This window comes from Clinocottus analis, unplaced genomic scaffold (assembly GCF_023055335.1).
Source record: "Clinocottus analis isolate CAN_PGR_092001 unplaced genomic scaffold, fCliAna1.0.p SCAF_15, whole genome shotgun sequence".
Classification (NCBI taxonomy): domain Eukaryota; kingdom Metazoa; phylum Chordata; class Actinopteri; order Perciformes; family Cottidae; genus Clinocottus; species Clinocottus analis.
In genome coordinates, this window is record NW_027175876.1 from 14,000,407 (window position 1) to 14,017,769 (window position 17,363).

Consider the following 17,363-nt stretch of genomic DNA (forward strand, 5'->3'; position numbering starts at 1 on the left):
TTCTTATCAGCCGGCGCTGCCGTCAAACCCCGAACAGCTTGGTTATTCTGGGGCAATGTCTCTACTCCTGCGTCCCGTCTCCTGCAGGGCTGCTGTCATCTTTATGGATGTGGCTTGTGCGGGGAGGACACAGCCGCGCTCGCCTTGGCCTCCAAGTCCTCTGGAAGGGAGGGGGGGGGCACGGTGCCAGGGCCAAATCATCTGAAACAACGTTGTTGTTTTACGGCAGCTCAGCAAAGTCGCTCCGTCTTTTCTCGACTTTTCTCACCTCTCTGCTGTTGGACTTGTCTTTTTCAATGTGACTTTTGTGAGCATGTGTGCACATACTTGACTCTTCAATGCGACCTGCCTGACGGGACAGTAATCCGATTTTGCGTGGTAAAAAGAGTGGCTGTAAAACGGTGGATGAACACGTTTCATTTCCTTTAAATTCCTTAAAACCTTTTAAAAAGCATTCAACCCTTAGGGGGAAACTAAACTATTGATAGATAAAACTGTAATTCATGGGTTGTTTTATGATTAAAAAAAAAAAATAAAAGTTCAAAACTGCTGTATTTGGATGTATTGAACAGTTTAAGTAGTATAAACGTGAAATATATGGTTTGATAGTTGAGAAAATTCAAATAGCATTCAAATAGCCCAAATGGGCCCCAGTGAGACCTCACCTGAATCTTCTGAAATGAAACCCTCTCTAACTTTGTTCTGCTTCACTTCATCAAAGTCAACCTTTGCAGAGAGAAGCTTCACATATTGTGCTATGATTTGGGAGAAGTGTAGACCTTACACTGCTGCATCATTCCAAAGAAATAATCATCCTGAAAGTGCTTTTCTTCTCGGCGGACCTGAAACCTTTTCATTTTTGCATTTACTCTAAACCAGTAACATATAGACTGGTATTTACACATCTGAACAAAATATCACATGTATAATATATGTATTATATTAAATTATTCGTAGTAGTTGCAGTGATACACTATTTTTAGTTTGGGTTTGTCATTCTTCGAGCAGAAGCCTAAAAATAGGTTGGTTTTGATGTAGTTAAGTTCTTCACAATAAAAGTCCCCCATTATTTTTTGCTGCTTATTCTTCCTCTCTGCAGTGTTAGTGGACTTGTTTGATTGAAGAATAGCCGCTGACAAAACTCTGGTAATTTGATCAGCACATTTTTATTTCCTGTAACTTCTTCCCAAAAAGTTCCTATAAATTTTGAAACTACAGAATCAGGAAAACTTGTGTTTTCATCAGCAGAAACTCGCCTTGATTTTTCCTTTTGCTCTCCAAACGCGAGCAACATTTGATATCAGAGCGTACAGACTTGACAGTTAATGCATCCCTGATGGGATGACAAAAGTCACATTGTAATAACAACTGTATGCACGACCTTTAACCCACTTCAAAGCTCAAAAGCACGCGTTTGTTGTTTGGTGCTGCTGGATTCCTCCTGGCCGTAAGACGACAGATGAATCTGTTCTCAATGTGTGCTTTTACCCGCCGACAAAGGAGATAATCTCATCAGCACCTGAGTGTGGCATGACGTTGCACCATCTCAGCTCGGATGATCAAAGACCAGAGAAGCGAGCTAATTGGCTCTCCCTGGAGACGCCGAGCTGGAGGATGGATCCAGCCCGTCTCAAAACAGCAGAAATATTCTCTTTGAAATTATGCGCTGCGAAACTTTGCAACGGCGTACAGTATGTCATTTAAACAGGCAATTTAAAAATGAAACCAGACAGAAGATTCTAAAATACTCTCTGAACTCCCTCTTAAGTTTTCACTAAACTGGCAAAAAATAAATAAAAATGCTAGCCTAACAGGAATAAAGTTGCACTCAGCAAGATTTCTGTACATAAGAACACAGCTGTCTTGTTGGCCGCGAACGAGAATAATGTCTCGCCTCCCATAGATTCTTCCCGTGTGCCCAGATAAAACTTTGGTATGGATACTCATCAGCTCACAGGAACTGCTGAATCTAAAGTGGACCATTACAGTACTGCTGACTAGTTTCCAAACTACTGTTTCGGTTCATTCCAGGCATTTTACTGTCTCGACATTTTTTACATTCTGACCTGGAAACCTGGCCATGCACAAGCGAGGTTATCCTGCTATACTGCTCCCAAAAAGCAGCTGTTGGGCCCACTGTAGAGGAGACAGAGTGTAGGGTTTGTTTTCATGGAGCTTTGTGTCATGAGCCAACTGAATCACTCTTCCCTTTTTACCAACACTGCAAAACCGCGGTTACCTCATGTGCTTCTTAGTTTTTACGTGATTATACAATTATACAAGGTTCAAATATTCAGTTATTTGTTTGTCGGGAAGATATTCCGTTTTACATTTTTGTTTTTTCTCAAGAATAAAACCAAAATCATTAAAAAATGGTTTCCTTAAATCAACCAAAAAACAATGTTGAAGCACTATGCCGTCCATTTAGAGCACCTACATGCTGGAATATTACACGGCTCCAGGTTTGCTGTGTATTTTGTCTAAATCTAAATTAATTTAGTAATTCAAGCATAAAATTAGAAATTGTGACCTAATGAAGCCCCCTCCGAGTAGAAGTTCTGTGTTTGGTTGTCCCATCGCTCCCTCCAACTCTTCGTAGACTACCTCACTCTTCATCTTTGCTTTGCTAGAAACAAAGACGGCAGCAGCTGTGCTGAGGCTCCCTGCCATAGCAGATAATAAATGTTCTATTATCAGACTGCGATCTGGTGTTAATTCACAAAACCTCCAACACTTCTTCTTCCAGTTTTGAGTCAGTGGGGTGTTTTGTTCCTTCCAACTTTTCAGGTTTTACACCATCAGTATTCTTCCTCAACGCGCTTCCTGTCTCCATTCCAGCCCATTTGGCCGTGTTGTGTGCCAGCTCTCTGGCAGGACAATTGGTTCAGTGGATGATTTCATTGCTGATTAATTATGAACTTATTACTTTTAACTGAAACATATATATATATATATATATATATATATATATATATATATATATATATATATATATATATATTAGTTGAGCAGAATTTTAGTAAACTATTTTACAGTATATTTAATTTTGGTTGCAGTCGTTATTACTAGTGATTCTAAACATAAAATATTATCAATCACGGAGCTAAAGAAATCTTTTTAAGCCTTGAGGCATTTTTGCAACCAATGAACGGAAGTTGCCATATTTGGAATACTGGGGAGTGACGTAGAGATGCACTCTACACCCTAAAGCACACTCTGCTTTATCGTCTGCTTTACTCTAAATAGACCACAATTTACTAAATGAACATTGAAACTAGAGATTGACACCATAAACTCATTTTTACAATGTTCACTGAGGGAATAAATCAAGGGTCAAGTCATTTTCTCATAGACTTCTATACAATCGCTGTGCTAGTGTACTGCCACAAGGTAGCCACGCCCTAAAGCATACCCTGCTTTATCGTCTACTTTACTCAGACCTCTATACAATATGACTTATTTTAGCAACCAGAGGAGTCGCCCCCTGATGGCCATTAGAAGGAGTGCAAGTTTCCACAGTTCCCTTTTCAGACCCAGAGGTTAGCGCTGAACTACAGTATCAAACGAAAACTCAAATTTTGCATATTACAAGTGTGTTTCCAAGTGTTTGGATGTCGTGAGTCAGTGTTGGTTGGGACTCAAAACAATTCGTCCAGGCAGCAGTTTGATTTTAGTTGTGGTTTTTAGATTTAAATTTAGCATATTTGTATGTTGGTTATGTGTCTTGTTGTCTTGTTTCATATGGCATGTTCTGCTGTTTGTTCTGGGAATGTGTTTGTTTTTTTGTCTGTTGTGCGCTGTGAACCTTGTCTGTTGTTGTCTGTATGAGTCTGTTGTTGTCTATGGTGACAAATGAGTTTCCCCACCGGGGGACAATAAAGCTATCTATCTATCTATCTATCTATCTATCCATGGTGTACATAGGTGCTGAAGGAACTTTTGCAGCCTCCCGCGTCCAGTGTGAACCAGGCGACGCTGATGGGCTGAAGAATTTCTGGTTACCGCTCACATTTTTTCCGTTAGCTCTCACTGTCAGCTGCCACTTTATGAACCACGGTTAAAAACACAAGCTAATAGAAACACGAGCTAAAAGAAACACTCATTTGTCTCCTCTGTGAGCAAAACAGGCAAACACAAAAGGCCCTGCTGGCTTCTTAGTTCTAATGAGCTTAAATGGGTCTAAATGTCAGGGAACAAGAGCGGCTGCTGAAGCCTGGCAGGCCGCTGTCTTGCTAGTAAGAGTTGACTGACACATGCAGTCTGCCACAGGAGCCGGGCAATTACGTAGGCAGACAAACTCCCTTATCTCTAATGAACACTTGCAGTTGCTTTGAAAGCTTTCACATCTGTCCTAGCAGGAAGGGTAGGGGAGTCGGGGATGCTAGTCATCTCACACCATCATGCAGTCTCCTCTGAAGTGCCTCAGCAATTTGTGTCTCTTTTAGAGAATGTGGGCAAAGAGTTGATTGTTACTGTGGAGAGGACTACATTGTGTAAAAACAAAAGTTTGGTTGCCGAGCTGTTCTCTAAATTTTGGGATTTGAGCCGAATAATCCTAAATTGTTCAAAGTTGCCCTTTTGCAGCCCAACTCTTGCAACGTCAGCATCACTACTGTTAGATCAACCAGTGTCAAAGATAAAACTATATCTTTTTTTACACCTGTTGAGCATATTTGCGAACACAAACCTTGACTTTATTGCAACAAGCTGTCAACACAATCACATCATCAGACACAGAGCATCAGCATGACTTTGGAGCTGGTTTCGCCCCACAAAACAACGTTTTGGTCTCCACCAACTCATGAGAAAACTATTGGTCACTCCACCAGCTAAATTTTCCACTCGGAGTCTGTCTGTCATCTGATTGGTGCTGAGAAGTTATCTTCATGTAGGCTTTATGAGAGCTCTGAAAACAACATCTGGAAATCAGGTGGATGAGAGCGAGGAGGCGTTGAACCTAAACAATGAGCTTAAAGATGCTAAAAGCCTCTGTAGATGATGAAGGGGACTGCAAAGACGAGTGCTAAAGAGTTTATCACTATAAGAATCACACATAGCAACTGTATCCATTGTTCTTCATAAAATATGTATTACTGCAGCTTTAAAATCAGATATATTCCAATGTAATTTTTTCGAACCCGATGCCGATTTCGATACCGTAACGTGAGTACCGAGTTTGATCCAAATACCGATCCCAGTACCGATTTGATACCAGCACGTTAAAAACAGATTTTCCAGTGTGGCCAGATTGCACATGTGAAACTCTTACAGAGATGAGAAAGAAGCGAGATGGCTCACTCGTTAGCGACTACCATCATTGATTTTGGACGCAGGGATCGTTTTTTCGAGTGAGCCATCTCACTTCTGTCTCAGTTGAATACGTGCAGTATGGATCAGGCCTGTTCTGTTCTTGTGTCGGCGAAAAGGAGCTGATGAATGATACGATAACGTGATATTGGAGCGGTGCAAACTCTCGAGGTACTCGCCGATACCCAATCCAGTACTTCTCCCACGATAAGCAAGAAAAGATGTTCTCTTTTAATTTGGGTGAACGGACCCTTCTAAAAGAACAAGCCTGTAATTAACACACATCCTCAGTATAATCAGGCTGACGGTCTTATCTGGTGCATGCTGGATGAGCTATTGATTTCTAACAACCCACGTCCGCGTTCATTTGTTCATCCACCACATCCTGATTAAGCTTATCGTCGCACACGCTCTCGCGAACAATGCTTCCTTCCCCTTGCAAGCTTCAAACCCTATCAGCATACAAGACACTTGAGAACAGACACTCCGCAAACAAAGAGAGAAGAGAAAAACACATTTGCATAACCCGGTTTCGACTGGTCGCATCCATGCGCCTTACAAATTGCATCAGCTGTGGATCATTAGCATGAATCAGTGTGGGAGCCTGACACAGCAATATGGAAGGGTGCGGTGGATGATTATGTGGCATCTCAGAGCGGCCCTATCTCTGGCACACACGCACGCCGCACTGTCACGAGACGAGCTGTTGCCAGTCAGAACAGGAGCGCGTGGATGGCGTTTATTCTCCACAAAGGCGGAGCAGCCCGACGGCTGGTGACAGGTCGGCGCGGTGTGATCGACTGCACCGGCCTGTGAAAATTATCACTTGGGGGGGAGGGAGGGGCAAAGCAGAATAAAGCCTGTCACTATCACATGTCACCGCCTCCGCCGCGCGGAGGAATACGCATGTCACCCAAGTCTGACGAACTGTCTGGGCAAATGTGGCGGTGCCCGCCTGAGATAGCGAGGGATTACATTTTTCATTAAAGCTGCGCGAGGCAGTCGGTAATGTTGGCAAGCTCCTGCACATCAAGAGGTCACACTCTGCGATGTGATGTCAGTAAAACTACACACACGGCACGCTCGCTTTTACACCGCCGGCTGCACACCAAACACGATGGTCAACTGTTCTTTCAATGAGCAGATTGCTCACTCACTGCTGTTTAAAAGACTATTTCACTTTTACTGAATTCAGTTTGCGTACAGCTGGATTTTAACGTTGCTAGTTATTCCGAGCGCAGTGGCATTGAGGTACAAACGGTTAATTTTATGAATATATATATGAGCGTCATGAAGCCTAACAGCAGAAAACGACTGCCCACGTTGCATTATGGGACTGGAGATATGCATTAATGGATGTGTTTGACTTCCCCCTCTTTGTGATTGTGAGGTCTAAACATTTAAATAAACGGTCATGTTAAAGTTGTAATGCCAACTTTAACTCTAATCCAATACTCAAGCAATAACACACATACTTATAGATAAGACACTTATAGTTTCCTAATTTTAGAAAATGTATGTTTACTTTATGTTTAATTTATATTGTTTATATGTTGTTCTATTTTTACTTTAACAGTTTTTTTTGCACTTTATTACTTTATCACATTTCTTTTCACTTTATGTCAGACAGAAGAGAAACACAATTTCAAGTCTTCTGTATGTTTGCACAGATGAAAGAAGAGACGAAAAAAACTGACTTGAATACCCTGAATACCCTGTGATTTGAATACTTTTGTCAGAGGACCAGATATTTTGGCCCACAGGCTACCACTGTTTGATTATTGTCTTCAATAAACTGTATTTTGGAGCATTCGGCCAAAACAGATCTGGGGTCCCTATTGCAACCTAACTTGCAATTGAGGCGTGTTTTGCTAGTTTTTGAGCCACTTAGTTTTTTTTTTTACAGTAGGCTCTTTTCTTTTTTTACTGAGCACTTTTAAGGGAGATCTCTGGACCAAATACAAACACTGTTGTTATGTGATGCCAGACTTGTCATTCGTCCTTGCACGTTGGTTGTGCAACATCTCCGTTAACCTTGATGAAGTAGTATGATTTAACATTTGTGTGTGTCATTGACTGGGCTCAGTAAAGCAGCATAACACATGCTGAACGATCAACCATAATGCTCTTTGATGTGAATGTTGTCTGAATACATAAATAAGATGCTGCACTATCATATGATACAGCGCCGGCGTTATTCAGCAGCACATGAAAGTCGTGCAAGAGCAACATCAGCTTTGTGCTTAACAACTGCTCATAATTTCTGCTCTATAAATTAGATTGGATGATTCGAGTTGGCACATATACCCGATAGTAATAGCTCGTAAAAAAAGATTGTAACCGTTCGCCTCGGTTACGGGGCATTTGTGAAACCACTTGCTGATTGAACTTGCAGCTTTTTTACCAACGGCATTTTGATTGTATCTACTTAATTAGAATAATGTTGACGGTTCGTCTTTGTCGATGCAGCGGCTGCTGATATTTTTCCTCATTCCACCAGTGTCTGCAAATGTTCCTCAAAAATATTTGCCAATCAACATCCAAATTGAAATACTAGTAGTAGATAGTCTTAACTAGATAGATGGACGTTGAGCTCACGGGGGATCCGTAAACGTAGTGAAACCTTTCACCATCGCAAATCAATCTCACAGTTCAACCTTTTAACTCTTTACGGGAGCTGCCAAGTGATTGGCTGTCCTCGGTCATGAGTCTGCATGGAGAATAACCATATTTAAAAGGCCTTCACATGGGAAGACTCATTTCAGACTGGCCAACGGGACTGATAAAGTTGGAGGGTTCTTTCTCGATGAAGCCTCAGCTGAACGTTGAGCTGGACCGGACTTCGCTTCGCTTGAAGGCTGTCACTTTTACAGCTGACCTTGAGCAGAGATCCTCACTGTAATTTATAGCAAATAATGTTCTAAGGACTCCCATTTCCAAGATTCACTGCACTCAACCATCACTCCGCCTCAAAAGACAATCTGCACTCCTGACAGGGTAGTCCCATAAAAAAATATTACCAGCCACCTTGGTGTCCTATCCAATTATGTGAAGAGGGAATTAATACTTTAGAAAGCTGCTAGTTTTTTTAACAGTTAGTGCAATTTATGTATACATGTTTCACAGGCACATGAAGACTGACTGACCGGATGCATCATTACTTTGTGTGTGGACGCCAGGACGGCAGTTCATTGATGAAATAGTTACAGAATATTCAAATCATTCTCCAGCTTGTGTCGTATTGTCCATAGACTGTAAATAAGAAGTGGACGTAGTCGCCGTGACTTCAATTATTGATTTGCAGACTAAGGTTTGAATCCTCAAGTTCGGCATTTGGCAATCGCCATCTTGGTTTTTGCGCTGTCGCCATCTTGCTTTGGTTGGAGTTGGAAGTGACATGAAAGGGTGGAAAAGACATTGTGTCCACCATGTGGCAGTTCAAAAGTTTAACTGCTTTTGAACTCTTTTCAGCTCGCATCTGCAAAAACGTCCTCAATCGTTTTTGGTCTCAGTGTTAGATTTCTAACAATGGAACAAAGGAAGCAGTCAAGTTGTAATGAGATTTTGTTTTAACACTGTTTTAAAGACAATGGATATTCAAATATGTTTAACTTTATATGTAGAACTCACCTGTGGTCCTGTAGCTCAGATATGAAATGATCCAAGTTACATTGAGGCTGTTTCTGTGTTTGAGCTGAACTAAAAAATGTGCATATGTTTCAGTAATTTTTGGAGGAGTTTGAGGTGCTTATCTTTCCCTTTCAAGATACAGGATGCAGCTTTTCTACTTTGTCAAGTTACCTTTTTGACACTTGACGTTCAACTTGATGAGCTGTCTACCGTAAAAAGGGCATCGAGCCTGAGGCGGAGTGTAAAGGAATCTGCAAAGATCCCACAGCTGGTTTCTGAGAAATGTACTTTAAGATCCCTGATGGTTTGTCTGCTTCAGATTAAGCTTTCTGAGATTTCTTGCTGTTTTCCATCGTTGTTGTTGTGCCTATAACTTCCCTACTGGTAGTCTCAGTGAAGGTAAATGCAGGCCGGCCAACAGCAAATAGCATACATCTCAAAGGGCCCTAAATGTTAATTACATTTCACTAAGTATGTTTTTGCAATGAATTATAAGATGCTCCTTCAGTATTGGGTTCATGATATGATCTTTATTCATTATAAAATACAATGAATTTACCTCTGCAATGAAAACAGTTTTCCAGTGAATCAGTGTCATTTTTCATGGTAACTCACTCCTGATGTGTTTAATGGTGGTTTTTAGTACTTTACCAGGTATTTATATGTCTGTCGGTCTGTGGACAGATTTTGTGACCCGGATAGCATCGCACCCATGTGAGATGCATTCACAAAGTTTGACAAGTGTGTAGTTGAGATCAAAATGAAGGTTGAGTTTGAAGATAGGCCCCTGGCGCTATTTGGCGTGACAAAACTTGAAGGCAGAGTTCCAAGGTGGGTAATGTCTGAGCAAGGTTGCTGGATTTGATGTTGATTCTAAGTGTACTTTAGTAACCTTTAGAGTTTAAGTTCATAAAATCCTGACCTTTTCCTGCAATGAAAGCAAATTTAGATCAGTAAGAGTCAGGAATTGAAGCGATTCACATTATTGTCCAGCTTTTATTTGTAGACTCTGATGTTTCAGTTCTACTGACACGTTTGGTTCAAACATGACCTTCATCATCATGTCATCCATCCATCTCTTCTTTCCTTTCCATCTTTTCCTGTCCCGCTCTCACATTAAGACCAACCATGCTGAATAAGTTTCGATCGATGATTCTGACCGGCACCGAGAGATGAAGCCTGTGTGTGGCGCCGCACAACTCGTGGCTTTGATGAAACCAGCAACGTCTCACCCATTAATAATTACAATCAGGCATACAAGGACATCTGTTTCCTGGAGCTGTATCAGCGTTTACACAGTAACCCGATGCAAGAGGGCTAAAAGTGGACTTGTGGTGACATTGCAGTTTTTTCACGCGACTGACCGCCCCCTGCCCCCTTTTCCTCTCTCCAAGCGGATGTCTCGGCCCGATGCCAGGTCATGTTATAAATTAATGCATTAGCAGTTTTGCTTTGGCTCCCGTGGCCTGATAAAAACAGGTTGCGGAGGAGCGAGATCTCCACAGCTGTGGAGGTGGGATAAGCGCTAGTGGACACGAAAGCTATTCATCATTGTTAATTATTTGACTGCTCCAGCCCCACAAAAGACATCCAAACTAATTAACAAACACAACTAGGAGAGCAGCAGGGGACACGGTGGACGCATTAACACACAGGATTGTTTAGGGAGTTCTTGAGAGTTTGACTCCAGAAGTGAATGACTTTATGAAGAAAACTTTCAAGTACTTTGGGAACAGATTTTGCCTACTTATAATCCTGTTATTTTCATCTCGGCAGCAATTAATTTCACTTGGAGTACACAGATAAGTTGTGTTATGTAATTAAATATACAGTACATCTTGGTCTGCCTCTATTATATATATTATTTTCTCTCTCTTAGAGATGTCTGTTAGCATTAAAATCATGCAATCCTTAACACAGTATGAAGAAATCACACCTTCGGTATCGGATGTGAATGTCTTTCTGAAGTTCTCTTCACTGACGAGTGACCTCTTCCACGTGAGTGGTTTTGGTCTGGTAAATGGGTTTGTGTGCTTCAGACAAACTACTCTGTTGAGATTGCCCCAACATGTATAAAGATAAGAGCATTTAAATTCATTTAAAAATATTTAGGAGATCCATGCTTGGATTTATGGTTTCAGAAACCTGTAAATTCATCTCGTAAACAAACTAAATTGCACTTTCGTTTGCACATTGACAGCGTCAATATGGTATCCTGATGCCATGAAGTCGCATGTACCATGAGCCAATAATCAGTACAGGATGTGCATTGGTTCCAGATTTACAAACTGATGGTAAAAACAATAAAACATACAAGAGGGGAAGAGGGCAGAGAGCTCAAAGTAGGCAAAGACTTCTTTGTGAAAGGTTTGACACACATGTTCTATTTAACCAGCTGAAACTTCAGAGAATGATCATTAATCTAGAAGGTTCCACTTATTTAATGTGAAGCAATCTGTAGTTGTGGACACTGCATTCTCAGGATAGTTTGTCCTATTACACATAATAAATGTTTTATATTATTCCTAGGGGGAGCATTTTTTCCCCTTTATAAACACATCAAACAATAGCTTCTATTAAAAAACTCCTCTAAATGTAATGCCCTTGGGCGGCTGGAAAACATGTTTGTTCAATTACTCTTGCTAATGCTACTCATAGTCAAATTGCATTATATTATAAAAGCAGGCATGTTGTTTTACAAGCATCTTGGGGAAAAGGAAGAGTCGCCTCTCTGCTTCTTCCATAATGCAGTGATAACGCTATTCTCTCCCTCCCGCCAACTCTTTCTTTCATCCATGTGGCTTTAGTGTCAGTGACACCAAGTTCAGCCATGAGAGAAAGAGCCACAGGAACACGACTGGCCACTCAGAATAAAAGTGCAGACATTGACGTGCAGCATGCAGAGGACGCTTTCACTTTAATACAACTTGGGCCTTATTTGTGTCTTATAACAATGTACTGACCAAGTAATTACTCATCCAACCTAAAAAAAACAAACTACGCTATTTATCATTGTCGCCCATGTTTTAGCATATTTAGCATTAGCATATGCCGCCCTGACAGTTATTTTTTTTCTTCGCAAATATTTTGACCAGAGGTGTGAGAGTTCTGAGATTCCTCTCGTAGAACTAGTAACCGTTTTTATTCATTGTCATCATCTTTATAGGAAACCCTATAAAGATGTTTTTTTAGTTTTTAGTTTTAATTTCTTATACAAAATGTGCTGAATTCAAAAACGAATATCCTATTCGCTGATTATTGCAATTACACCAACTAAGGGAACAAAATATCACAGTTTGTTTGGCTCGAGGACATTAAAGGAAAACACACATTTGAATGTGAAAATGTAAGATTTTAAGATTATTAAATGATATAGGACAACCAGTTTAAAAAGCACATTTTCTTTGCTCATCCCATAAATGTTATACAGTTAACATCCTTTTTATCCTCAAAACTGAGTTTTCAGATCTCTGCAAAGACATGACCAACAGAAAGATGGCCGAAACTAGAACCTTGCCTGTGCACCAAGCAGAGTTTAAGATGGTGAGAGATAGAGAGGAGAAAGAAAGAAACAAACAAACAAACAAAAAAGCGTTATCTTTATTTGACTGGTATCCTGTGCCAGCCACAGGGATCTTCCTCCTCACTCCTGCTCTGTTTCATCAACTGCAAGCACAAAAGTTGCTGTTAATAATTAGAGAGGTGTAAGACGCCTCCAATTCACCAGCAGAACAATCTGTTGCGCACGGAGCTGTCTCATTTAAATAATTAAAATTAATTTACTCTTGTGCGTATTTGCATAAAGCAAATTAATATTTGTTCTGCAAGGCTTGGCAAACCCGTTCCCCGCCACCGCAGCGTGTAAACGTGGTGTGATTGGCGGAGTCTGTTGTCCTACAGGAGCGGTAATCTCCACACCGCGGCTGTGATACGGCGCGCGGGTTCACGGCCTCGTGTCCCGGCCTATCGGGTGTGATTAACTGAATTCCCCTCCCAACGCAGTCTCTCCTTTTACGTGATTAAAATGCTCCCGGGCACCTCGGCCGGTGGGATTTGACCCCGCGGCCCCTGACCTCCTGCAGTCGCAGTCGCAAGGCAAGTGCCTCCTCCAAAAATGACTCCTGGGCCCCTTTTGAGGTGAGAGGAAACAAACTGAAGCACAGTCCTTATCGATTGCTATGTGCTCCATTCTAATAATTGGGTATTTCTGGCCGTATATTACCCTGCATGGGATAATTTTCAGCGGGATTTGAAACAGAACATCAAAAAGTCAAAAAGAAGTGGCCTGCAGATTCATTCACTGTAGTTTTGCCAGTTAAAAAGGGCACAAATGTAAGGGTTTCTTAATTAGGTGTCTTTTTGACGTAACATGAATTAAACATGAGTTTTACAGTGTCCTTTTAAAAGCCCTGGACACAAACGCTGATATTTGCCAACACTGGTGCCTAGCTAGTTCGGCCTCCAAAGGGCACAGTGTTTGCAGTTTTCTACCATTAGAGAGCCCATTTTTGGCATAATGGACCCCAGTGGGAGCTCACCTCCCAACCTTTGCAGTGGTAGCGCATTGCGCAATTTTGACTCATTCAGGTCTTTCTCTCTCAACACACTCAATGGGCTGGTTTTGGTTTTAAATTAACTGGGGAGGGGAACAACTTAACACTGATGAGTTGTGTTTTATTCTCATCTTTGGGTATATTTTAATGGTCTCCCAAACTGGATGCCAGGCGCTGCATCCCATTCGTCACCAGAATACCAGGCCGGGAGCTGAAAATCAGTTTGATGGTTTGTTCCGACATTTCCACAGAGTGACCGCTAGTAAATCCAAATGGGTGGAGTCAGAACATCTCTCATTGAGGTTTCTGCGACTCTTCACCAACGTTGTTGTTTTTTAATTGGTTTAGTCTGAATATCCCTCTCTGTGTTTCAGACATTGGATCTGCATGCGTGCCTGAAGAAGTATCCAGGTGCAAATCATCACCTCTGGCAGTCATGAGGAACAGAGGGTATGTATCGACTCTTATTCACAACATGCCGCATCCCTCACTTCGGCTGAGCAGCTACACAAACTCTCCTTTCACTGACATGAGAGGTGCAATGCAGAGAGGTAAACAATACCCTGAAAAGTAAAGACCACTGGAAGTCGGCATAATCTGAACAATGTACTGAACCATCGATTAGACAATAAGTTTCGTGACAGTCGGGGTGTATGAAAATAATACACTTGTCTTTTAACAGGGAACAACATAAACAGTGTGTTCAGTAGCAAGGGTCCCTGTTAGGGACAAACCACTCCTTCTTTGGTCCATGTTCAGTCTGTTTCTTACCTTAAAGATGTATGTTAAAGACCAGCAATTGATTAACTTTATACAAAAGCAATACGTGCTTTTCATGTTTTCCAGTTCAGTGTTTCTTACTCAGTGAGAAAAGTCCAGTCTGTGTTGGCTTGAATGAAGTGCACTGAAGTCTGGTTGAATGATGTGGAGATGTGAAGGATAACCGTGAGAGAGAATCTCCTCTGGATTTATAACTAACATCAGGATCGGCAGCGGCTTTGCGCATGCGCGATTTATTTTCAATCAGGACGCGGAGACTGCAGCGCGAGGGTCCTGTGACACTGACCGCCTGTGAACGCTTTGGACGGCGGAGCAGCTCGCGGCAGCACCCGCTGCTCGCTAAGCACAGAAACTACAGAACAATACTCACTTTCACGTCAGTCTGTTGGCAACACTGCCGGTCGGTGAGGCTGCGGAAGCGGGAGAGCCCACGGGCCGTAAGATGCCCAGGGCTGAACTACGCTGCACCTGTGCAGCACCTGTGTGCGGCAGTGATAGATGTGCAAAAAAAAAAATGTAATGCAGTTAGCACATGGTCAAATAATTGTTGCCGTTAAAAGATTGCTGCGTTAACACATTTTTAATGGGCACGTTAACTCATTTACATTGAGCTCAACATGAGTCACGATGAATTCAAACACCTCAGCCTTTCAGATTAAAGTGCTGTTTAAGCTCAATATATTTTTATGACCTGAATATATTTGGGTTGTATGTTTCACAACTTGTATTACATTTGTGGTACAACATACCACATTATACAAGTGTATACAGACTGAGTAGCACTCTTAATGATGAGTAAAATCAACTTCCTGTGTAAAATTGGTGGAGTGCCTGATGAATACGGGAAAAGATTATTCTGACAGGATATAAATACACGCTCCTATTTTAGTGCAGGATTTGTGCGACTGATCCAAGTAAGCAAAGACAGTATAGCTTCAAATGTTTTCTCTTTCTCTTCATCTTAAGCACTCTGCAGTCTGCCTGAATTCTTAAAGCTGTTTTTGCAGTTGCACAGCAGGTTGACCGAATGACTGCAGGGTGGCTGTGGTGTTTTGTGGCGTGACCCTAACAACTATATGCATTTGGTGATATCCTGTCTGTCCCCTCGGCCCTTTGAACTCTATCCATTACTGTCATAATCTGGTCAAAAAGAATAATTCCTGTTTATTATCTCTACTTGGAGGATTATGCTATCGGTTGTGTTACGGCCCGGCTCATGGGTCGCGACGCAGACGGGAGCCACGCGATTGTAGTCGAGGTAAAAATACTCTTTATCTAGGTAACATGGCAGGGCATGCGCACACACCTACACACTACCGCACACATAGACACACCAACACACCCAAGGCCCTGCCTAACCTAGAGGGCCGTCACAGTTGCATGTCTGCACGTGTTAGTGTGCATCTCCGTGTCTGTCCACGGCTAATCTCGCATTCTGCTGTAGCAAACTGCATCATATTTTTGGGTGGCCTGTTGCTTAATAATGTTTCGGGATTGCAATGACTCGCACTTTGTCAAAACAACTTTTTTTTTTTTTATACAAAATATAATTTTCAAAAGTTTACTCATAATATCTACATGATATGATAAGAATATGGTTCGCAAAGTAAGTGTTGAAGTCTGGGAACTGTCAGATAACAGGGGCAATAAATATAATCGTCAGATTATCCACAGAACTTTATTTAGAGGTCAAACTGAAAGTTAACACCCTTGAAATCTTGGTAATAAACATATCATTTATGCCCCTCTAGTAGCCATAACCCATTCTCATGAATGCCATCTCACGAACACTTTGAGGGAATTTCCTCAAATTTGGCCCAAACGTCCACAAAGACTCCAGGAGAAACTCATTAGAATAGGATATAATGATAAAGCAAGGACATTTTGGACAGACGTTGAAGCAATTTTGCAGTATTCCCACATTTCAGCTATTAAATTTGTGAGCAAGCCCACATTGTTATTATTGATTGGAAACCTTCATCCCTCTAGAAGGTTATTTTTTTATTTGAACATGTTGACATATACACGTAATTAGATCACAGTGTTTTTTTTTCTTCAATTTTCTTTGTGCTACCGCAAACTTTCCTGATAGAAACGTTTCTCACTAATTGAGTTGACATCGTCAAACAATAGACCCACGCAATTCAGTTTCCCCTTGTGTTTACTATTTTAGAGCAAGTACTGTGGTATCACGACATATGTAAACAGTAGCTCCGGCTGGATCACAGTGGATGACGGACACATCTCTACCCGACCTTGGTTTCTGACTTTGCCCCGTTCATCCGCCCTGCTTACACGGCTGATGATGAGACCTGCTGCTGTCTCGCCTGCACGTGCTGTTAGTTTAGTACCAGCCTCAGCTGGGTGCAGGTGGAATGGAGCATAGTTAGGCAGAGCAGTAAATCCACATTGTGCACATCCATCAATGGGCCACCCCCTTCCTTCCCTCCAGCTTAGCTGCGTCCCTCCTTATACACGTCCTGTGGCACATGATTAATCCTACCTCTCATATCTCTTCCCACGTGTCAGCACCTTCGCTGCTTTATAGGCTTATTCTGAAATGAAGTGACAATTCCGCTCTGAAATATCACCAAATTAACACCGCTGGCATGTGTAAACAACACAAATACACACCAAAAAGCATAAATCCAATGGAGAGCGATGCCTAACTCTCCTATTAAAACTTTGTTGACCCTGTAATATAGGGAGGTTGTTTCGAGTGGTCGAGCCTTTTTTTTGTTGTTGCTGATTCTACATTAGTCCTCTCTCAGCCCGACTACTCATTATTGATGATATTTGTGATGTTGTGGGCATTAGTTCTGGAAAAAATGTTATTCATAAATCACACATGGATTTATTGTAGTGTAGGTCACAAATAAACATTTGGGAAATGGTGGATTTAAACAGGCCCCATTTCGCTGATACAATTGCATTTCTGTGCGGGCGAATAAACGCCTATGCAGCTGATATATAAATGGAAAGTGCAGTTAAGATAAATTACATCGTTCAAAATAGTTTTTATGGGTACACTTTAATGTTTTACCTGCTTGAAGTGGAACTGAAATTACATTTTCTTTCATTTTCTGTGTCAGG

The 17,363-nt window shown here is 41.5% G+C and overlaps 1 protein-coding gene across 1 annotated transcript in view; it reads left to right on the forward strand.

The window, feature by feature from the left end:
- Nucleotides 1–17,363, forward strand: part of LOC137785651 (heparan sulfate glucosamine 3-O-sulfotransferase 5) — a 62,137-nt gene that overhangs the window by 19,008 nt on the left and 25,766 nt on the right. Inside the window, exon 2 of the mRNA XM_068577081.1 lies at nt 13,865–13,940. The gene's annotated coding sequence lies outside the window, so the exon portion shown is untranslated. The remainder of the gene's footprint in view (nt 1–13,864; nt 13,941–17,363) is intronic.